Genomic DNA, 24085 nt, shown 5'->3' on the forward strand with positions numbered 1-24085 from the left:
AGATCGTGTGTGTGTGTGTGTGTGTGTGTGTGTGTGTGTGTGTGACACTGAGCTGGTAATAAAACAAGAATCAACATCAGATCGTGTGTGTGCGTGTGTGTGTGTGTGTGTGTGTGTGTGTGTGTGTGTGTGTGTGTGTGTGTGTGTGTGTGACACTGAGCTGGTAATAAAACAAGAATCAACATCAGATTGTGTGTGTGCGCGTGTGTGTGTGTGTGTGTGTGTGTGTGTGTGTGTGTGTGTGTGTGTGTGTGTGTGTGTGTGTGTGTGTGTGTGTGTGTGTGTGTGTGTGTGTGTGTGTGACACTGAGCTGGTAATAAAACATTAGGCAGTCATGGCCTAATGGTAACAGAGTTGGACTGGTGACCCAAAGGTTGCTGGTTCAATTCCAGTACCGGCAGGAATATGACTGAGGTGTCCTTGAGCAAGGCACCTAACCCCCAATCGCTCCCCGGGCGCCACTCAAGGCTGCCCGCTGCTCCGGGTGTGTGTATCCACGTTTGCAGTGTGTGTGTGTTCACTACTCACTACTCTGCTCCTAATGTGTGTGCACTTACTTGGATGGGTTAAATGCAGAGGTCAAATTCCAAGTATGGGTTACTTGGCCATCACGTGTCACGTGTCACTTTTTCACGTGTCACTTTCACAAGAATCAACATCAGATCGTGTGTGTGCGTGTGTGTGTGTGTGTGTGTGTGACAGTGAGCTGGTAATAAAAAAGAATCAACATCAGATCGTGTGTGTGCGTGTGTGTGCGTGTGTGTGTGTGTGTGTGTGTGACACTGAGCTGGTAATAAAACAAGAATCAACATCAGATCGTGTGTGTGTGTGTGTGTGTGTGTGTGTGTGTGTGACAGTGAGCTGGTAATAAAAAAGAATCAACATCAGATCGTGTGTGTGCGTGTGTGTGTGTGTGTGTGTGTGTGTGTGTGTGTGTGTGTGTGTGTGTGTGTGTGTGTGTGTGTGTGTGTGTGTGTGTGTGTGTGTGTGACACTGAGCTGGTACTAAAAAAAAGAATCAACATCAGATCGTGTGTTTGGTGTGTGTGTGTGTGTGTGTGACACTGAGCTGGTAATAAAAAAGAATCAACATCAGATCGTGTGTTTGGTGTGTGTGTGTGTGTGTGTGTGTGTGTGTGTGTGTGTGTGTGTGTGTGTGTGTGTGTGTGTGTGTGTGTGTGTGTGTGTGACACTGAGCTGGTAATAAAACAAGAATCAACATCAGATCGTGTGTGTGTGTGTGTGTGTGTGTGTGTGTGTGTGTGTGTGTGTGTGTGTGACACTGAGCTGGTAATGAAACAAGAATCAACATCAGATCGTGTGTGTGCGTGTGTGTGTGTGTGTGTGTGTGTGTGACAGTGAGCTGGTAATAAAAAAGAATCAACATCAGATCGTGTGTGTGCGTGTGTGTGTGTGTGTGTGTGTGTGTGTGTGTGTGTGTGACACTGAGCTGGTACTAAAAAAAAGAATCAACATCAGATCGTGTGTTTGGTGTGTGTGTGTGTGTGTGTGTGTGTGAGACACTGAGCTGGTAATAAAAAAGAATCAACGTCAGATCGTGTGTGTGTGTGTGTGTGTGTGTGTGTGTGTGTGTGTTAGTGCTGGGCGGTATACCGGTTCATACCGAAAACCGGTGTATATTTTTGTTATGATATTAATTTTTAATATACCGCCATACCGATGTATTTAATTACACAACGTTCGGAACGAACGTTACGCTGCGCCGCGTGACACTGTTTCAGATGGACCCTTTACAATGTTGCACTTCTAAGCAGCGACTGCGAGGCGAGGGGTAAACAGCAGTGCTCTGGTGTTACGTTACAGGGAAGATGGATGCTGCAGAACTATGGCATTATTTTCCTGTCAAATGTCGAGAGCGCATTATTGTAGCGCAAAAGTACATTAATATAATGCGCGAGCGCGAATCTCTCTGCTCGCGTGCGGAATATAATGTGCCGCGCTCTCAGATATAACGGTACGCTGCTCACGCTGGTCTATTTTCTCTGGGCTCGCTCAGAGAATCCTGCACTTAAAACGTGTTCAGTACAATCGCGAATCTCTCCTCTTCCCCAGCTAACAATTTTAGGTTATAAGAACGTTTTCATAACGTTCCCATTAAGTTATAAAAACGTTATTTCTGAATGTTCTAGGAACATTCAAAACGTCCAGTCTTTTACAGAGCTGCCAACTTTTGAGTTTAGCTTGGCGTGTGACTTCTCCAACGGGGGGTTGGGGGACGACGACGACGACGACACCTTGCACACGGTCTCTCGCTCGCTTACCTCTCTGCCGTGCGCGCGCGCGGTTTGAAGCACAATATCTGTCTCGCATGCACGCTCGCTCTAGATAGATTACGGGATATTTTAACTAATTTGCGGTATAACTAGTCGATCACGAGTGGCTCAACAGGTAGATATATAGATAAACTCATCTTTCAGGCATTTGACTGACCGGGTTGACACTTAAGCGTGAGAAATCGGGGGTGTGGCGTGAGAGCGTGAGAATTGGGTCAATTGCGTGAGTCTCACGCTCAATGCGTGAGAGTTGGCAGCCCTGGTTTTAGACGTTTTATTAACGTAATTTCTTGGTTATAAGAACTTTATTCAACACGTTATAAGAACGTTCAATTCTCCCGTTATATAAACGTTGTATTAACGTTCTTGCTTGGTTATAAGAACATCATTCAAACGTCATTAGAACGTTCAATTCTCCCGTTATATAAACGTTGTATCAACGTTATTTCCTGGTTATAAGAACGTTATTAGAACGTTAAGAAATAACAATTTTAGGTTATACTGGGCGCTATTCTATTCTACAATATTCACTAATGACAGTAAAATAGACCATCCTAAGTCAATTTACTGCAGTAATTCCTCTCTCAACCAGTAGAAAATGCTTTGAACACCTGATTATGCATAAAAAAATAAAAAAAAACGTCATAAACCGAAAAACCGGCATAATTTTGAAAAAAAACGTGATATAAATTTTTGGTCAAACCGCCCAGCACTAGTGTGTGTGTGCGTGTGTGTGTGTGTAACACTGAGCTCGTAATAAAACAAGAATCAACATCAGCTTGGCTTTAGGAGATGGAGAACTGAGGGATTTGAAAAGTTGTAAAAGCGACACAGAGATTATGGTGTTTTATTATTCAACAGGAGAGTAAGTGTTTTATTGAACAGATAAACTCATATGTATCTCTCTAACAGAGTTCACTGTAAAGCATTATCTATTGTGAAGATCATTTCATTATGGCTGTTGTGCTGGAGTTTATTCTCAAGGAAGTACCGTGTCTGTTAATGGGTAAAACTACAGTATTCAAATTAATTTGGGGAAAATACTTTGTATTCTGTGTCTCCCAGTGGCTTACATTATTGTCAGTTTAGTGTTAGTGATTTATTTACAGCAAAATACAAGATAACATCAGTCTTCAGCCTTCATCTCCGAAAACATTTCATCATAAACTCAGTCAAGCTCAGTGCCAACTCATTTTCTGTCAGTTTACTTTCGTGAATTGAAATGTGTGCAAAGGATTGTGGGTGATTGAAGGACATGAAGGACACACTTGATGCATCCTTTAAAACGAAGGCTTCCAATGGAGACGGCCTTCAACAACCCTTGATGGCATATCAGAAGTTCAGCTGATTACTCAATATGTCATGAGACTATTCTAGACAGTATATGTTTTATCTTATCTGGTCAACATCCAGAATGTTTCATGGACACCAACAATTTTCAGTACATTTTGTTCAAGTGTTCAGATGTTAGAACTATGATTAGTTTTAAATACAGTTTGCTATCTTATTTATTAAAAAATCCATCACAGTTATGTTTTCATCTATGTTTTTTTGTGTTTATTTAAAATTATTAAAATCTGATATTATTTTAATCTTATATCTGTTACTTAACAGATGATAAAGTTATTTAATGCTGATCTGGGGCAGTTATTGCTGAGGCGGGGCATGTTGTCACATGCGTTACAATGAGCCCCTATTAGAACGAGGATATCCTATTCTACTTTTATGAATGCTATTGAGAAACCATGAGGAAAAATTAGAACATTTCATTTTTCTGTCCAAAATAACACTTCCACGACTTTATTTGATTTTTCCTCAGTTACTAATCTGTACAGTTCATTCATAATACTCTCAGGAAGAGAGATCCGAGATCAGACAATACACTAAACTACACCATCTCCTGTGTGGATATGAACTGTAAATAGTCTGAGAGTGCCCAAATTATTATTTTGGACAGAAAAATGAAACCCTCCTTTCAATTGAATGAAATGTTCTCATTAATTTATGGAGAACGAAAGAAATAGTTCACTGTAGACATAAGATAGCGGGACCTGTCCTGAGTGGTTCGGAAGGCTCCACTCATGTGCTAGGATTTTATAAACATTTTAGAACTGCCATCTTAAACTTTTTCAGCCTACTTTCTAAGGTAATTATCTGGCCTTTGAACAATTTCCAGCATGGTATTGTGAAACAGAGCCGTAGGAGTAAAGGCAAACATGAGCAAAGTAATGCCAGCATGTAGGCTACCTCATCACCTGTGGCGTCTTGGTATTGATGCCTGTTTTACTCATGGACAAACCACCAAAGACTCATTCCATTATAATTGATCCACTGGGCATTTTACCAGAAAAATCACAACTATATCTCTTTGGATTCGGTTATGCCGCAGTTTTTACACGGATTTTGAATGATGGCAGAGCCCTGGGGCCTCATTTATAAAACTGTGCATAGGATCCTTACTAAAAGTGTACGTGCGCCAGAAAGCCAAAAAGGGCATACGCAAAAAAATTATTCAGACTTATAAAACCGTGCGTAGTACGCCAGAACCTGCGCAGAATTCACTTTATAAATCCCAGTTAGCGGAAGATTGTGCGCACATGCGTCTCCTCCCCGAAACAAACAACCATGAGCGTACAACGCCTAGTTTTACTATGCATATCCTCATCTGCATATCATTTGCATATGATTATTCATTCACGTGATAACATGTTTCACGGTACAAGACATTAGGAAAATATGAAATGCGGATGTGCTGTCACATTAGTTACATTAATAAAAATCATTTAGTAGCCTATCCTTGCCTTGGTTTTGAATAAATAAATCAAATAGTGTAAAATACATTTCGGAGAAAGTTTTTCTCAATCTTTTCCACTGGCCAAGGAGTATTTTTAATTGATTTATGTTTTTAATGGAAACAGATAGACCTTGTTGTGAATTATTTGCACAAAACTATTTTCTCAGTCAATCTGCTATTATCATGATAATCTCTGTAGTTAAAACATTAAAACACAGCATGCCAGAGGAAAAGTGTTCGAAAGCATTGCATCCACAACAAATATTTCAATTTATTGAATATAAAAAATGTTGTAACTTCTCAGTAATGATTTCATGTAATTATTTAATAAATGTTTACATCAGAAGTAAAAAAGTTTAAATCATTATTTTGTTTATTTAAACTGTTATTGTGAACATGCACTGTATTTATGATTAGGACTTATAATGAAGATTTACGGTTTTAGATGCGTTATAGGCCTATGCGTCAGTTTCACTAAACGGCCCAACGCGCTCGCTGGCGCGGACATTTAAGAAGGGATGGATGTTTGCTTCATGTGATAGGCTTGGTGAGTAAAATTATATTTGTATTATCTTTCTGTATATGTATAATTTTCTTTAGATTTTCTGTCTAAAAGTGACCAAAAAGACATGTCACTCCAGCTCACCATCGGTGTCGCCAAACTGCTCCATCTCCAAAATGTTCGTACGCATGGGTCAGAGTTTGCGTGCAGGTGCGCAAATTTTCCCGTCAAGTTTGTTTTTATAAATCACAACTTGTGCGTTCGGAAGTGGCGTATGCCTCTTTCAGGGCCTGTTTTGTGCGTATACGCAACGGTTATAAGTGAGGACCCTGGTCTTCAAGCCAGTTTTCAAAAACACAAGGCGGCACACGAACAGCATGTCCTCAGCTAAAATACTGCTGCTATTATCGGGAGATGTTCATTTGAATCCAGGACCACTTCTCACTCAGAGCTAAACTCAACAGAGCACAAAAACCTTCAGACGGAGTTAGTATCACCTGTAACATTCCAGCTGGTTACAACATCTAAAACATCCTCGTTACTTACCCTGGTTCCGATGCTGGATGGCGTCTCCTCCGGAGGAGATGTGTGCGCTGTTCCTGGGTGTCGGCTGGTCGGAGGGGGTTTGTGTCGACGTGGTTCCCGATGGGATGCGTGGCTATCTCTGGTGGAGACGCGGAGCCGGGTGGTGGAGAATCAACAGATGCTCTGGGAGGGCGGGATGGACCCGGACAGCGGTTAAAGTTTCAAACTCCGGGCTCGGAGAGTCTGACGGGAGAGGCAACAGCGGCAGTAGTGTTTGATCAGTCTGGGACCGCTATCGTGGGCACTGGGGTGAGTTGTGTGTCTCACATTGATCCATGTAGCATACCAGCTACAAACTGTCAATTGAACAATGGCCCGTCAGTGATGGAGGAAGAAAGTCAACAAAGACAGAGTCCCACGAGGGTCAAAACACTTGCAATAAATAATGCAATATTGAAACAGAGGAAGTCAAGACTCTTTCAAACTGTTAATCATGCCAGAATCATCTGGAACTCTGTATCAAAACCCAAAGGAATATTGGTGTGAGGAAATAACAGCAGGATGCAGTATGCAAGTAAAACTCAGTTTAATGGATAATTCAGACTGAAACAATGAAGCAGGCACAAGTCGGGGACAACACTCAGATGGACAGTGAAGCAGGGACGAGATGGCGATCCGGTGGTAAACAGGTGATGACGTGCTCGAGTGAATCCCAGGGAAAGTGAACATCCAGATGACACGACGAACTGACGAACATCCAGACGGGGAACAGCAGACGAGGAACAGCAGGCGAGGAACAGCAGACGAGGCACGAGCACAGGAAACACACCGGGGAACAACCACAACGATCTGACAACAAGGGAGAGAATTGCTGGGTATATAAAGGGAACTGGAATGGATGACAGCTGGTGACACTAATCAGCACAATGAGTAACCACACCCACACAATACACTCACGCAGACACATCAGCGTGAGAGAGCCGATTCATAAACCGTGACAGTACCCCTCCTCCTAAGAACGCCTCCTGGCGTTCTCAGACTCCCTTACCTGTCGATTGTAATCGATAAGGGAGTGATCCAGGATGTCTCTAGCCGGTACCCAACTTCTCTCCTCCGGACCGTAACCCTCCCAGTCCACCAAGTACTGAAATCCTCGTCCCCTCCGTCTCGAGTCCAGAATGCGGTTAACCGAATATGTGGGTTCCCCATCTACGAGTCGCGGCGGGGGGGGAACCGGGGCAGGCGGATTAATGTGAGAATGAAACACGGGTTTGATTTTAGACACATGGAAGGCGGGGTGAATTCTCCTGTACGCAGGAGGGAGTTTGAGTCGGACTGTCACCGGACTAATAATCTTGGTGACAGGAAACGGGCCAATAAATTTAGGAGCTAACTTGTTAGACACGGAGCGGAGAGGAATATTCTTGGTAGGAAGCCACACTTTTTGACCCACGACGTAAACGGGAGGCTTTGACCGGTGGCGATCGGCCTTGGCCTTCATGCGCCTCCCTGCTTGGAGTAGAGTCTCACGGGCTCTAGTCCAAGTACGGTGGCACCTCTGGACGAATGCGTGAGCGGAGGGGACCGCGACCTCGGATTCCAGACTCGGAAAAATTGGTGGCTGGTAACCTAAACTACACTTAAATGGCGAGAGGCCCGTGGATGACACTGGTAATGAATTGTGGGCGTACTCCACCATAGAAAGCTGTTGGCTCCAGGACGACGGATTCTTGGCAACCAAACATCGCAACGTTCTCTCGAGGTCCTGATTGGCTCGCTCAGACTGGCCATTACTCTGGGGATGATAGCCCGAGGACAGACTGACCGTGGCCCCCAGCAATTTACAAAATTCCTGCCAAAATCTGGATACGAATTGGGAACCCCTGTCAGAAACAACGTCCATCGGGAGGCCATGTAACCGAAAAACGTGATCTATGACAGTGACCGCTGTCTCCTTGGCTGAAGGTAATTTGGGCAAGGGAATGAAATGTGCCGCCTTCGAGAACCGGTCCACTACGGTTAAAACAACCGTCATGCCATTGGAAGGCGGGAGGGCTGTGACAAAATCTAGAGCGATGTGGGACCAGGGTCTCGAAGGGACAGACAGCGGTCGAAGTAACCCGTCTGGGGGTTGGTTAGATGTCTTACTAGTGGCACAGACTGAGCAAGCCAAAACAAAATCGTGAATGTCGCGAGCCATCAATGGCCACCAAAATCGTTGTTTAACTAGAAACCTGGTGCGAGTCACTCCTGGATGACAAGCCACGTTGGAGCAATGACCCCATCTAATAACGTCGGACCGTAACCCCTCCGGAACAAATAATCGGCTCGGTGGACAACCAGGCGGAGGCGTTACCCCTTCTAAGGCTGTCTTGACCTTCGACTCGACCTCCCATACCAGAGTGGAGATGACAACTTTCTCAGGTAAAATACACTCGGGAGTCACCGGGCGTTCGGATGGATCAAAAATACGAGATAAAGAGTCGGGTTTGATGTTCTTGGACCCGGGGCGGTACGAGAGAACAAAATCAAAACGACCGAAAAAAAGAGCCCACCGAGCCTGCCTGGAGTTGAGTCTCTTAGCAGATCTGATATATTCAAGATTCTTATGGTCGGTCCAAACGATAAAGGGAACCCCCGAACCCTCTAACCAATGACGCCACTCCTCCAACGCTAGTTTGACTGCCAACAACTCTCTATTACCAATGTCATAATTACGTTCGGCAGACGATAGTCGATGAGAAAGAAACGCGCAGGGATGCATCTTGTCGTCTGAGGAAGCGCGTTGTGAAAGCACTGCTCCTACTCCCACCTCTGACGCGTCGACCTCCACCACGAACTGACGTGTGGGATCAGGGGTGACAAGATTTTTTAGTAACCAAAAATCCAAATCACAGTCTCTACTGCACCAATTTGATTGATATTAATACTAGTGTAGAACATTGCATAGAAACTGTGTCTATTCCTCGTTTACTAAGATCAAATAATAAATCTACTGCAGGATCTAGAAAAAATCTAATTGTTATTAAAACAAAAAATCTCGCTATTAGTGAACAAAAACAATTTCTAAAGCTAGGTCTTCTAAACATTAGATCGCTCACACCTAAGGCGGTTATTGTAAATGAAATGGTCACAGATAATAATTTCGATGTTCTGTGCCTTACTGAAACCTGGCTTAAACCAAATGATTATTTCGGTCTAAATGAGTCTACTCCGCCAGGATACTGTTATAAGCATGAGCCCCGTCTGATCGGTCGTGGCGGCGGTGTTGCAACAATCTACAGAGATATCCTTAATGTTACTCAGAAAACTCGTCATAGGTTTAATTCGTTTGAAGTGCTTGTGCTAAATGTTACGCTCTTAGATGTAAGAAAAAAATCCCTATTATCTCTAGCATTGGCTACCGTATATAGACCTCCAGGGCCTTACGCCAATTTCCTAAAAGAGTTTGCTGACTTTCTATCAGATCTTTTGGTCAACGTCGATAAAGCATTAATTGTTGGAGATTTTAACATACACGTAGATAATTTAAATGATGCGTTAGGGGCTGCGTTTACAGATTTATTAAACTCCTTCGGGGTCAAGCAAAACGTCACCGGACCAACTCATCGTCTTAATCATACACTCGATTTAATTATATCATATGGAACCGATCCAACCGATATAGATATCATTCCACAAAGTGATGATGTCACTGACCACTACTTGGTAACTTGCATATTACGCACTGCTGTAATATGTCATGCTGCGCCACGTTATCGACCAGGTAGAACAATTCGTCCATCCACCATAGATCATTTCTCAAATAGCTTATCTGATCTGTCCCAGCTGCTGCCTGAACCCAAACAAACAGATGAATTAGACGAACTAACTAGCACTATGAGCAACATTCTCTCTAGAACATTGGATATTGTTGCACCCATTAGATTAAAAAAGGTCAGAGAAAAAAGTATAGCACCATGGTACAATAATACTACGTATGTTTTAAAGAGAGAAACCCGTAATTTAGAGCGTAAATGGAAAAAAACTAATTTAGAGGTCTTTAGAATCGCGTGGAAAGACAGTATGTCACTTTATAAAAAGGCACTTAAAACGGCCAGGGCTGAGCACCTCAGCAAATTAATAGAAAACAACCGAAATAATCCAAGGTTTTTATTTAATACCGTGGCTAGACTAACAAATAAACAGACGTCGTCTGAACAAAATACCTCGTTACAGTTTAGTAGTAATGATTTCATGAACTTCTTCACCGAGAAAATTGAAAGCATCAGAATCAAAATCGTAAACGTTCGATCTTTGCTCGCGCCTTATAATTCGGCCGCAATTATTACCCCGCAAGAACAATTACAATGCTTTACAACCATAGAACAAAAAGAGTTAAATAAACTTATCACTTCATCTAAAACAACAACATGTTTATTAGATCCTATACCAACTGAACTACTGAAAGAAGTGTTACCTGTAGTGGAAGAGCCTCTTCTCAATATTATTAACTCATCTTTATCTTTAGGTCATGTTCCAAGAACGTTCAAGCTGGCAGTTATAAAACCTCTTATTAAGAAACCACAATTAGATCCAAATAACCTAGCAAATTACAGACCCATTTCGAATCTTCCATTTATGTCAAAAATATTAGAAAAAGTTGTGTCCGCTCAACTCGGCTCTTTCTTGCAAGAAAACGACATCTATGAAAAGTTTCAGTCTGGATTCAGGCCACATCATAGCACTGAAACTGCGCTTGTTAGAATCACAAATGATTTACTTTTAGCTTCGGACCAAGGCTGTATCTCAGTACTAGTTTTACTTGATCTTAGTGCTGCGTTCGATACTATAGATCACACAATACTCTTAGATCGACTGCAAAATTACACTGGTGTTCAAGGACAAGCATTAAGCTGGTTCAGGTCATACTTATCTGACCGCTACCATTTCGTCTACTTAAATGGAGAAAAATCGATTATAACTTCGGCAAACTATGGAGTGCCGCAGGGATCTGTGTTAGGCCCTTTATTATTCTCAATATATATGCTGCCACTTGGTAATATTCTAAGGAAACATGGAATTAGTTTCCATTGTTATGCTGATGACACTCAAATATATATTTCCTCACGGCCAGATGAATACGCTAAATTATCCAAATTGACAGATTGTGTTAAAGATATAAAAGATTGGATGACGCATAATTTTCTTTTATTAAATCCAGACAAGACAGAGGTAATACTTATCGGTTCTAAAAACCGTCCACAAAACCTTTCACAGCACGACTTTAACATAGTAGGATGCCCTGTTACTCTATCCGCTACAGTAAAAGACCTGGGTGTTACATTAGACTGCAACCTGTCTTTTGAAAAGCATATTTCATATGTTACAAAAACAGCCTTTTTCCACCTTAGAAACATTGCTAAGTTACGTAATATGCTATCAGTCTCTGATGCAGAAAAGTTAGTTCATGCATTCATGACCTCGAGACTAGATTACTGTAATGCTTTATTAGCTGGTTGTCCTGCATCTTCAATAAACAAGCTACAGTTAGTCCAAAATGCAGCCGCTAGAGTTCTTACTAGATTAAGAAAATATGATCATATAACACCGATTTTATCATCACTTCATTGGTTACCTATAAAGTTCCGTATTAATTACAAGGTATTGCTTTTGACTTATAAAGCTCTAAATGGTTTAGCTCCAGTCTATTTAACGGATCTTCTATCGCCTTACAATCCATCGCGCTCTTTAAGATCACTAGATTCGAGGTTTCTGGTCATTCCTAGGATATCCAGATCCACCAAAGGAGGCAGAGCATTTTCACATTTAGCTCCGAAGCTCTGGAATAGCCTTCCTGATATTGTTCGTTGCTCAGACTCGCTCTCCCAGTTTAAAACTAGACTGAAGACGCATCTATTTAGCCAGGCATTCATATAAATTTTTTATCTTACAGTTACTGTAAATTCGGCCTCTAGTTCATAAACGCCAGAGGAGAACTGGCCCCCGACTGAGCCTGGGTTCTCCCAAGGTTTTTTTTCTCCATTGGGTCACCTGATGGGGTGTTAGGACACCATTAGGTCACTGGATGGAGTTTTTCGGTTCCTTGCCACTGTTGCCTTTGGCTTGCTCAGTTGGGGATATTCAAATTAATTAACCAATCATACCATTGATCAGCTCTACCAAACTTGGATGTCTTTTTTCCAGTAATAAACAAACATTAAGTTGTTTTGATTGATACTGTGAAGCAGCTTTGATACAATCTGTATTGTGAAAAGCGCTATATAAATATATTTGACTTGACTTGACTTGACTTGACAAGAATGGGAGCCGAAACGAAGCGACTTTTGAGGTTGTTGAACACTGCCTCGGTAGTGTTCGACCACCTGAACGTCGTTCGGGGGGAGGTCAAGGCAGTCAGAGGTGCGACTAGTTGGCTGAAATTACGAATGAAACGTCGGTAAAAACCACAGCCTTAACCTTGTCAGGATCCATGCGCACTCCCTCAGAAGAGATGATGTACCCTAAGAAGGGAACAGACTGTGCATGAAACGAGCATTTCTCCGCCTTGACAAAAAGCCCATTCTCTAACAACCTCTGGAGCACTCGCCTGACGTGTTGAACGTGTTCCTGGAGAGACGAAGAAAAAATCAATATGTCATCCAGGTAAACATATATGAACTGATCTACCATGTCTCTCAACACGTCATTCACGAGTGCTTGAAAAACCGCTGGGGAGTTGGAAAGCCCGAACGGCATAACCAAATATTCAAAGTGCCCCCTAGGGGTATTAAAAGCGGTTTTCCATTCATCCCCCTTCCTGATGCGAACCAAATGATATGCATTACGTAAGTCCAGTTTCGTGAAAATGGATGCTCCCTGCAACCTCTCGAAAGCTGAAGACATCAACGGCAAAGGGTAAGAGTTCTTTACCGTGATGTTATTCAGCTCTCGGTAATCAATGCAAGGTCGCAGAGAACCATCCTTCTTCCCAACGAAAAAGAACCCCGCCCCCGCAGGAGAAGAGGAAGGTTGGATGAACCCAGAGGCCAGAGAATCAGAAATATATTTCTCCATGGCCTCCCTCTCGGGAACAGAAAGAGAGTAAAGTTTGCCCTTAGGCGGAGATTTACCTGGCAGTAGATCTATCGCACAGTCATAGGAACGATGCGGAGGAAGAGAAGCAGCGCGAGACTTACTGAACACCTCCTTCAGGTCTTGGTACTCCGCGGGCACGTTAGACAAATCCGCTGCCTCACTCTGAAACATAGAACCAGACACAGAAGGACAGGCAGACACTAAACAAGACTCATGACAGTGGTTACTCCATGTGGAAACACTGTTAGTGCACCAATCGATCCGGGGGTTGTGCCTGGAAAGCCACGGGTGTCCCAAAACCACTGGTGCAAGTGGTGAGTCCATGAGAAAAAATGAAATGAGTTCTGTGTGATTTCCAGAAGTGATTAGGGTAATGTCTTCAGTAGCATGTGTAATTAGGGGAAGTTCTTGACCATTGAGTGCGTTGACTGTAATCTGGTGCGAGAGAGGAGTGACGGGAATCTGAAGCTTAAGTGCAAGTTTGAAGTCCATGAAATTACCCTCCGCTCCCGAATCCAGTAGTGCGTTGGTGCAGTGCGTCGACTGTCGCCATCTCAGTCTTACCGGGAGGAGGGTTGATGATGGTTATGAGGTCTTCTCGGCGGAGATCCCACCCGATAGTAGCCTCATACTTACTACCGGGCTTGCTCTTTTACCGGGCAGGAGTGGATGAAGTGACCTGCCCGGCCACAGTAGAGACAGAGTCCCTGGGATCTCCGCCTCTCCCTCTCCTCCCGGGAAAGCCGAGCTCTCCCCACCTGCATGGGTTCGTGGTCGAATGCGGGGCTGACCGCGCTCGCGCCACCGGGCTGGTGGTCTTCCGGGCTGGACTGGGAACGGCTGGGGCGCGTCAGTCTGGTCACACGATTCAGGCGCGAGTCCACTCTCAGCGCAAGTTCCACCAGTCCGTTCAGTGTCTCTGGTAAGTCCATCGCGTATATTTCCTTCTGAACGCGGTCAGCCAACCCATGCAGGAACATATCCCACTGCGCCTCCTCGTTCCAACGGCACTCTGCGGCCAGGGTGCGGAACCGAATGGAGTAGTCCGCCACCGAGCCTTCTCCCTGTCGCAGTTCGGCGAGTAATCTGGCCGCCTCCTTACCCGCCACTGCACGGTCGAAAACCCTCTTCATCTCCTCGGAGAGTGCCTGGAACGAGGTGCAGCAGTCGTCTCCGTTCTCCCACACCGCCGTTCCCCAAAGTGCTGCTTTCCCTGACAGCAGGGTTAGCACGAAGGCTACTTTGGCCTGTTCGCTCTGGAAAGTGCGTGGCTGTAAGGCAAAATGCATAGAACATCTTGTGAGGAATGCTCTGCAATACTCCGGTTCACCGGAATATCCCTCTGGTGTGGGTAGGCGTGGCTCTGGTCTCTCAACTGCTGCAGGCATCGGTGGTGGGGGGACGGGCGGTGTGGGGGGCGCAGTGGGAGTCTGTAAAAGTTGTACCTGTTGGGTGAGCTCGGACACCTGCTTCACGAGTGCTTGCACCGCACGACCTGTGCCCGAGATGCTCTCTGCTTGTTGGTCCATACGTGAGATACTGTGAGCGATGAAATCGTTGAGCTGTGATGAACTTGCTGCATCCATGGTTGGGTCAGATCGTTCTGTGAGGAAATAACAGCAGGATGCAGTATGCAAGTAAAACTCAGTTTAATGGATAATTCAGACTGAAACAATGAAGCAGGCACAAGTCGGGGACAACACTCAGATGGACAGTGAAGCAGGGACGAGATGGCGATCCGGTGGTAAACAGGTGATGACGTGCTCGAGTGAATCCCAGGGAAAGTGAACATCCAGATGACACGACGAACTGACGAACATCCAGACGGGGAACAGCAGACGAGGAACAGCAGGCGAGGAACAGCAGACGAGGCACGAGCACAGGAAACACACCGGGGAACAACCACAACGATCTGACAACAAGGGAGAGAATTGCTGGGTATATAAAGGGAACTGGAATGGATGACAGCTGGTGACACTAATCAGCACAATGAGTAACCACACCCACACAATACACTCACGCAGACACATCAGCGTGAGAGAGCCGATTCATAAACCGTGACAATTGGGAGGACATATAAATTTAAGAAGCATACTGCCAAAGATAGACCAGATACATAATTTACTTATTGATTCTAATTTAGATTTTTTGTCTATATCTGAGACTTGGCTGAATCATAATGTTCCTACTGACTTAATCAATATACCAGAATATACTTGCTATAGGAGAGATAGGGATAAAGGAAGGGGAGGGGGTGTCTTAATTTATATTAGGGAGCATTTTAAAGGCTTTGAACTTGAATTGAATGTGAACATGGAGTGCTTGGGACTGAATGTAATTCTTTCTCCAAATATGAAGTTTAACATAGTTGTGCTATATAATCCTCCATGTTATGATGTGAATTTTTATAACAAACTGAAAAATCTCCTTTCTCTCGCAAACAATCGCTGTGAATGTATGATATTTGGGGACTTTAACATTAACTGGATGGTTGAAAGATGGCAAACTACAATTAAAATCAACTATGGAGAAATTTAAATTCAAACAGCTGATTGATAGACCCAGTCGGATCACTAGAAAGAGTGAAACTCTTATTGACCTGATTTTTACTAATAGGCCAGAGAGAGTAACAAAAACATATAATCTCATCACTGGCCTTTCAGATCATAACATGACACTGATAGTGAGAAAACTAACAAAAAAACGTTTACTTCACCATAACAAAACAGAAAATCCAACCATATCAACGGGAATACCTAAGTCCAAAGAAGCAAATTTTGAACATGACTTAAATGAAGTTAACTGGGAAAGGGTAATTAAAGAAACAGATCTAAACCACAGTGCAAGTAATTTTAACTCTGTGTTAGGGGACCTAATAAGTAAATATACAAAAACGTGGAAAACAACAACACAGAAATACTCTCGTCCATGGTTTAATAGTGACATCCTTCAGATCATTAAAAGGCGAGATATTACGCTTAAAAAGTCTTTAATAACAAAAATTAATACTGATCACCTTATTAATATGAGCTTGAGGAACAAAGTAGTATCAGAATTGCGAAAGGCCAAGACTTTAACTAAGATCTAAACTAATCGAAGAAGCCGGTGGAAAGAGTTCTAAATTGTGGCAACATATAAATAGAATAACAAGTTCAAGTAGACACAAACACTTACAAATAAATGATCTTAAAGATGGTCTGGATCTGATTCATAGGAATGAGGCTATTGCAAATGTTTTTAATACTTTTTTATTAATTCCGTACAAGAATTAGCAAGTAATGTTAAATATATCAAGCCATCTCTTGAAGAGTTTGACAATGCTCACACAGACTTCTTCTGTATTAAAGAGGTATCCTGTGATAAAGTTAAAACGGTAATTGTAAACATGAGCAACTCCATGTCTAAGGACATAGACAACATACACGCTGCACTAATTAAGAGATATGAAAACTGTCTGTTAGAGCCAATTACTTTTTTAATAAATTTGTCAATACAAACAAAAATGTTCCCAGAGAGCTGGAAAACAGCAATAACTACACCGATCTATAAGTCGGGTGATAAGGATATAGCAAGCAATTATAGGCCTATTGCTATCCTTCCAAAAGTTCTGGAAAAGATTGTTGCTGAACAATTAGCGGAACATTTAGAGTCCAACCAGTTGCTTTATCCACTGCAGTTTGGATTTAGAGACAAATATTCCACCGAAACAGCAAACTGTTATTTACTTGACAAAATCAAGGAATCCCTGGATGAAGGAAATGTTGTCGGGGCAGTGTTCATGGACCTAAAAAAGGCCTTTGAGACTGTTAATCACAGTATTCTACTACAAAAATTAAATAAATTTTAAATGTCTTCTGAATCTTTGCAGTGGTTTAGGTCTTATTTGGGTGGAAGACAGCAATGTGTTAGGGTAAATGGGGTGAGGTCAACTCTGCAAGCCAACAACATGGGAGTACCGCAAGGGTCCGTACTTGCCCCATTGTTGTTTACTATGTATATAAATGACTTACCAAAATGCTGCCCGGGCATAAAATGTCAGATGTATGCGGATGACACTGTGGTCCATGTTTCCGCTAAAACATCTAGTCTGGCAGGTGAACACCTGACAAAAGCATTAAATAATATTTCTAAATGGCTCGAGTTATCCCATTTATCTCTTAATGTTAAGAAAATAGTTTCCATGTGTTTCTCCATACGAAATAGGCCTGTAAGTGATATATTTGAGGTTCAGATAAAAAATGAAGTAATAGAAGTAGTAAATGAAGTCAAGTTCCTTGGGATTATTCTAGATAACAATTTAAAATTTGACAATCATGTTAAGTACATATGTAAAAAGGTCAAACCAAATATAAATTGTTTTTGTTTTATAAGAAGGGATTTGTCTTGTCACACTGCAAAATTATACATGCATGCGATGATATTCTCACATCTATCATATTGCATTACATCATGGTCACAAGCATCCCCATCCAAACTAAAACCTATTTTCTCAGTTTACAAACAGACAGTAAAAATTATGGACCGGAAACCTATGAGATGGCATCATTGTGATGTTTTAATAAAGCATCAGCTTATGGGCTTCGACAGTTTTATTGATTTTAATTATATCAAATTGGTCTATAAATGTTTAAACAATCATGTTTCACCAATGCTTTCTGAATTGGTAAGTAGGCGGCAAAGTTCTGATAGGGCGAACACAAGGGCCGCTGTCAGAGGTGACTGTCTAGTTCGAGAGTGTAAGACCTCTTTCGGTCAGTCTGCTTTCTCTGTAAAGGGGCCAAAACTCGGGAATGCTTTGCCTTCTAATTTAAAACTAGAGACAGATGGCAATGCTTTTAACAGAGGATTGAAACAATGGCTAAAAACTAAACAACAGTGCTCACATGTACAGCCTACTACTAATTCTCTCTGATTCTGATACTTTTTTTTTTTTTTTTCCTTGTTGTTGTACTTTTTTTTAAAAAGCCCCCCCGTGGACAGGTGTTGAAAATTAGCATGTATGCTATAATCACTAAAAACAAATGCATATGGTCCGTCCAATGTAATTGTATGTCCATGTTCAAATAAAGAGACATTCATTCATAATCACTAATTTAGTCATTTTGCACGCGTGCGATGTAGAAAAAAATGTAAAGGAACATTGCAGAGCTTTCAGCTTATCCTAGAGAGAGTGAAGTGCTACTGAGAGCAAATGTGGATTTCTGTCTAGATATGTAATAAATATTTTGCAAAAGAAAACTTCAAAAAGGTAAATTATAGATACAGTAAGACAGAAACTCTCCTGTTCACCGCTCATGTTCCTCAGCTGTATAAAGGCAAGCACACCTTCAAATCAGTGCTTCTCCCGGGAGACTAGAGTTAAATTGATCCTTTATCTTAGCGCCATCTACTGTACATTTGTGAGAAAATCTGCCTGGAAACATTTATGAGAATATGACAGGTAGGAGACATGCATTTGTATGCACTAGGTTTTGGTCTTGTTCAAAGGTTACATGCAATTTGTAGGATGGTTTTTTTGTGAAATATTATCTAGGCTCATTTATTTATATTTGTAAAACACAATACATATTTGTCACTCTGCGTTTTCGCTCAAAATTACCTTTTGTATTTGCACATTGCTTTCTGTTTGTTTGCAAGTCGAGTTTCCTTTGCAAAGCAGATCGAGTTTGTTTGCAAAGTGCTGGATCTGTTTCTTTAATTATGGCACGAAATTCACTCCATAGAACCCCACCCATGGGGCATGTTGTCACATTTCACTTTCATTGTTTCGGGATCAACAAAAAACACATTATTGTACTAGACATGTGTGAAATGAATGCGGGGACAGATAAATACTCTGAACCCTAAGTGAATTTACACAAACTGAGTAAGTTAAAAAGCGTTAGGTTGTGTCCCGCTCTCCCTTACTTAGGGTAGTGTGTGTATGTGAAGTGTGTGTAGATGCGCAGTAGGTGGTGGTAATAATACACTAACAGCGGGAATAGACGGAGCCTGTGTTTCTGTTCACCATCTTCAGTCAGTCCTGCACACACACACACACACACACACACTTTAGAAGAAGTATCTGTAGTTTCATGCTGGTGTTTGTCTGATGGTGTTTGTTTGAATCTTCACACACTTTTATTCCAGAACGCAGGTTATGTGACTAACCTGGCTAAGTTTACTCAGAGTATCTGGATAAACTCAACTTTCAGTTCCCAAACCTGAGGGACATTTCAGGTTCAACAGCCATAGCATCTTCAGAGCAGGTCATTTTAAACAAATGTTAAACAAATCTGTGGTCATGAGCGATGAATCGAACAGATGCAAATGAAGCATTAGCATCATGTTCCTGTGTTAGTGAATGTGCTCACGATACCAGCACTTGTTTTTATTACTAATTCTTGTTCTGCTGGTTCCATCAGTTGTCATGATGTTTTGACGTCAATCTTCACTAAATGTAGCTCACATCTTCAGACAAGGACAGAAGTTATCAAACTGCGTTTTTTATTTCATAACCATTACTACAAACTTACAGTACAAAGTCAGCAGTGTCATAAGAAAGGGTAATGTCAGTAATTTACATAAATGTTTAAAGATTTACATTGTGCTTTGCTGCTCTCATTTGTTATCTTAATGTTTTATGTATGTATGTACCAATGATTTTTTTAAAGAGGAACTTTTTTTTTTTGTATTTTCTTGTAATGTATAAATACAGAAGGTTATAACAAAGGGTTTCAACTGCAATTGCTTGTTGCAAGTCCAGAGGATCACAACAAATAAAATAAAGAGAATTGAATAATGTTTAAATACATTTATTTAAGAAATGTACTTTAAGCTTTTGAGGAGCTCAAGTCACCTTTATTTCTACATTGCGCTTTTTACAATGTAGACTGTTTCACAGCAGCTTTACAGTGATAACAGGAAAATAATGCAACAAGTTTGTTTCTGCTGTACAGCAGATCTAGAGGAAAGGCATTGTCTAAGTTTTTGATTGATTCATTTCTGTTGTCAAAATCATCTGGAGAAAACAGTGATGTCATCGTCCAGCTGAGTTCAGTTCTCATATAATGCTGTCAAAAATAAAAAATATTAAGAATAATGAGATAATGTTTGATTTAGTCAATACATTAGTCATAACAGATTCCTGCAGTGTGTGATCAAGTTATTAATGTACAACACAAAAATAAACACAAACTGTTTCAGTAAACAAATATTATTTATTTTTATAAAAAAATAAAATTGGTGTGAACCAATGTTTTTTTTTCAGATGTACAGATGCATGAAAAGTATCATACTGTAAGGTAACATTCTTTATAGCTTCATTCATAGACATTCATTCATAAAAACATGCACATTATGAAGAAACATTGAATTTGATGAATATTCTGCTGGTTATAAAGAACATCTGTGAAGTTGCCGTCCATGAAACAAAATAATCCACAAAACTGCCATTCGTTTCTGCTGATTTGTGCCACAAAAAAACGAATGTAGCACAAACGAATGCTCTAGTTTTGGGGATTATTTAGTTGTATGGGTGCCATCTTCAACAAATACACACCTAACCACAGCTTTCTCAAGAGAAAACACTCTCTGATGAAGTGTCTGCTTCAGCTCTATGAATATGTATGAGTATATGAAGTGTGTGTGTGTGTGTGTGTGTGTGTGTGTCTCACCTGTTCTGTGTCTTCATCTGAAACAGAATGGAAGTCTTCAGGTCTGTGTGTGTCATCATGAGAAACTAAAACACAAGCTACACAAACTATGTACAGTTTATATAGCAGATAAAATGACATTTCAGGACTGATGTGAGGCATCCAGACACCAGAGAAGAAGAAAGACAATAACAGTTTTATCCAACACCATCTCATGAAAGTGCGTATCTATACTACGAATGTTATTTCTCGTGCCATTTATACGCCAAAAATGTTTTTTGTGCATATGATACGCACTGTAAACCCAGTGGTTAGGATTAGGGTGGAGTGGATGTGTATTACACGCCATAAAGTGCGTAGCCTATGCACGCAATAACTATTTTTGGCGTATAAATGGCACGAGAAATAACATTCGTTGTATAGACTCGCACTTTCATGAGATCGGGCTGCTTTTATCTTAAACATCATAAAGACTCACAGTTTGGTTTTCCACTGTTAATGCTGTTCCGTCTGACTCGTCTCCGGATCTGTTTCTCTCCTGGATCAATAGTTTGAATCTCGTCCTCTTTCTTTGTCATTTTCCTCTCTTCCTGATGTTTAATTCTCCAGCAGTTCGTGATGATCCACAGATCTTCTGCCATCAAACATTTTACACATTGTTAACTTCAATTCTCTTTTTGTTTTATAGGTTGAACAATAGAGATAAACTTTAGAGTAAGAGTTTAACTCTTGTTAGGGACTGTTCATTTTTTATTTAAGGGGCTACCGGAGGAGATCTATAGTCAAAATAGACTTGACCCTCCCTTTGCCAGCAATACATTTTTCTATGACCCTCCAAAATGATTGTGAAAAAAGGCATGACCCTCCCCGATAATTTATTGATTACTTCTGTAGCCTACTGTTTTGTGCTTGGCAAAGATGTTCAGATATCTCTATACCTAGTAGACCTACACCAAACGTTCATTAAAAAAGGTCCTGTACAGGGCTGTACAGTGCGACATATATCTACGAAAAGACTGGTCTGTGCGATGAATAAATGTAGTGGAGCGCGGGACACAACCTAACGCGGGGTTAAATGTAACACGGACCTTTTACACAGTTAGTCAGGGTCAGTCAGGGTGTGTTTCAGCTCTTTTTCTCTCGCTGCCAGAAGACGCTCTCCCGCGAATTTGTGGAAAGTTTTGAAGATTCTGGACAAAGACTATTTTGATTCCATGCAAGTGCATTTTTTCATCATACTTTTTTTTCGGTTTCTGGGTTGGGTGTGTACGTCACCAAATCTTATATTACCTTAATCACTGTCTTGTTGGCTAAAACATAGCACCATTTTGAAACATATCAGCAACTGTTGTCTTTAGGCTTGAAATATGTTTTACACAGCGGGGTTAGTTGTAGCACAGTGTTATTACTAACCCACCAAGTGTACAACGATAATGAAATGAAAACAGTTAGCCACAAGAATTTTCAGGTTTTAGTATTTATTTATATATTTATTTTGCCACATTTAACTTGGTTGGACTTTGACAAACAATGTTGGAATTTAAATGTCAAAGCTTTTTTTCCACATTTGTTTTCTATGCATTGAACACTTGTTTGTTTATTAAAAATAAAGCCTGTTTTACATGCAATAAAACCTTTAAGGTGTGATTTTGAGCTCGTTTTTATTATTATTACTATTATTATTATTATTATTAATCATTTTGCATGCAGCTGCCACACACAAATATAATTCAATTGCAATTAAAATATTTGATGATTTTATTTATTGCAAAACTGTTCAGCCCTTTTATATATCTCGATCCATGATATTGATCCATAAAATAATGATGATTGGATGAGGGTTGGATTTATGGATATCTATCTAGACAGATGCACAAACAATATCAAATATACTGATAAAATAGTACTGAATTATGTGTTTTAGACACAAGTCTTACAACTAACCCCTCTGTCTGTCACAATTAACCCTGCATATGGGCTAAGTTGTAACATTTGCACTTCTGTCACTTTCAGTGCAACTGTATGAAAATGGTCGCTCCTAGAAAAAATCTTTTAAGTGTTCATTTGTAGCAGCGATGTGTATGCTGCCTGTGTAAAAAAAAAAAGGATTAATCGGAGCTATTTTTCCAAACGCCTCACACCCGGACATTCTTCCGTTGAGAGCTTGAATAATAGACACTCCAGCCCAGTTGGTGGCGATAATGCACCTTTGCCAATGTTTGGATAGCGTAAACTACGATACCGCAACTGGAAGACTACAGAAAGAATACAAACAACCGCATTTCCGTCTCTGTAACCGAAAATTCTCGGGACAGTAGCATTTGTCCAAAATTCAATCTTAACCATTCTATTTCATCAGAAACGATCTTAAAACAGGGCTGTAAGTGTGAAATACTGAACTTGTCCTTCAAGTCCCAATACTGTAAAACTCGACGTACATTCACATCACATGTAAATGCAACGGTAGAGTTACACTTACAGGACACTGCACTTATTCGCAATCACAAAAGTTCATTATTTTATCGTACTTTGCCAGGTAAACATTTCATTGGTCTTCTGTTATGACATGATGCACTTTTTCTGAGCGTGTACGTACGCCCGAAGCGCATGCGCACTGGCAAACAGCGCCAAACTGGACTACTTTCACGTCTGATTTTTGTTGGGTCAGACCCATCTGCTAGCGATGGGGGGCCAAGACTGAGAGAGATAAATGGAGATACATGGAAAAATATGCACCAAACAAGCCACTTTGAAATGTTTTCATGAATACAAAACTTGGTTGACCCTCCCCCTAGACTAAAAAAAGTTGGATGACCCTCCCTTCAACAAACAATAAAAAGACATGACGCTCCCCTATTTTCCTCCGGTGGTTCATTCCATAAATACCGAATGGTCCATTAGTGATTCTTGTGTTGTAGATTTACATTTCAGTCACACTATAAAACAAGCTTCAATGTCTAGTAAAAAAAAAGAAAAAGATAAAAGTGTTTTAATTACCTTAAAAATACTGAGCAGAAATACCCACGTCCTGAACCCTGGCAGTGTCTGTCTCTATGGCAGTACCACTCCTACAGTATTTGTTAAGCAAATGAATGCAAACATAATGTGCCGAGCACCCATGGAAATATACAAGATATTCTCCATTGATTTTAACCAATAAAAAAATCGATTGCAGCTTTCAGACACGATTATCTTCACCTTTTTTATAGTTTATTTGAGGCCGCTTCTGTGGCGTTATTTTGATGACAAATGTCGAGAGC

General features: G+C 41.1%; 1 long non-coding RNA gene across 2 annotated transcripts; it reads right to left on the bottom strand.

Moving 5' to 3' along the window:
• Window positions 1-19969: 19969 nt before the first annotated feature.
• LOC143730802 (uncharacterized) lies at window positions 19970-23841 on the bottom strand. Of its 2 annotated transcripts, XR_013200641.1 has the most exons (4): window positions 23823-23841; window positions 21304-21459; window positions 20847-20932; window positions 19970-20243 (listed from the first exon to the last, which is right to left on the bottom strand). It is a non-coding gene; the product is annotated as an uncharacterized LOC143730802 (long non-coding RNA). The 2 variants fall into 2 exon arrangements; XR_013200640.1 differs by lacking the exon at window positions 23823-23841 and having other exon boundaries at window positions 21304-21513.
• Window positions 23842-24085: the final 244 nt, after the last annotated feature.

Source organism: Siphateles boraxobius, unplaced genomic scaffold (genome assembly GCF_051911475.1).
Source record: "Siphateles boraxobius isolate OS27281-9 unplaced genomic scaffold, OSU_SipBor_1 81, whole genome shotgun sequence".
Classification (NCBI taxonomy): Eukaryota; Metazoa; Chordata; class Actinopteri; order Cypriniformes; family Leuciscidae; genus Siphateles; species Siphateles boraxobius.